The sequence below is a fragment of the Tachypleus tridentatus genome, chromosome 3 (genome assembly GCF_004210375.1).
Source record: "Tachypleus tridentatus isolate NWPU-2018 chromosome 3, ASM421037v1, whole genome shotgun sequence".
Lineage (NCBI taxonomy): Eukaryota > Metazoa > Arthropoda > Merostomata > Xiphosura > Limulidae > Tachypleus > Tachypleus tridentatus.
Genome location: NC_134827.1, coordinates 82,362,259 through 82,363,148, shown reverse-complemented (window position 1 = coordinate 82,363,148; position 890 = coordinate 82,362,259).

Sequence of the window (890 nt, the reverse complement as noted above, 5' to 3'; positions counted from 1 at the left end):
GTTGCCATACTGTTCTTTATTGTAGCAGTTAAAACATGATGGACGTTTTATTCCAATGTATCGTTGTAGTTAATATATAGCTCAGGAAAAGGTGTTTCATGGATGTAATGTAGTTAATGTATAGGGTTCTACTTGTACACCAATCATATTATGCCCATGGAACACCTTATACAAGTAAAAAACGCAGAGCAGGGGGTTCAAAGAGGCTCAGTCAAACCCTCTGTGTGATGTAAAATTATACTCATATAGTTATAACGCAGCTGCTTATTGTATTTCACCTTTTTCAAATAGTCTATATTATTCCCATGAAACCTTAGCATTTTATAACATGAAATAGTTATATGCCCCTACACCCTCATTGCATAGCATGCTGATAGTGCTTCGTGCAATATGTTTTGACTTTTTATCTCAAAGTCAGAATCCCAGTTTCAAACATTCTGCGTACGGGTCTAGCTATTATACTATCGTTCACAATCATGAATTTTCTTTGCAATAAAGTGTACTTTCCAGTTTGTACAAGTTAACAAAATTACTTTTATGTATCTGATGAAATTGCTCTTTTTAACACAGTTTGCCTCTACTCACTTTTAAATAATCCTTCATTAACTATCACGTAAACTAAGTGTTGTTTCAATAATTCATCACCTAAGATATTATATTGAACTATTTAAATTATACTGAACTATATTATTAAAAATTTAATAAATGTTTACTTTTCCGGTTTGCACTCTCAGATGGTTAATTTGATGTTATTTTTTCTACTATACTTATATCAGGATATCTTATACCCAGTTGATTATTAAATGCAGATTGTAGTTTCTCAGTATTGGTTTTTGACATCATGTTAATAAAAATTTGTTACTTTTTAGTTGAGACTTACATATTAGGGT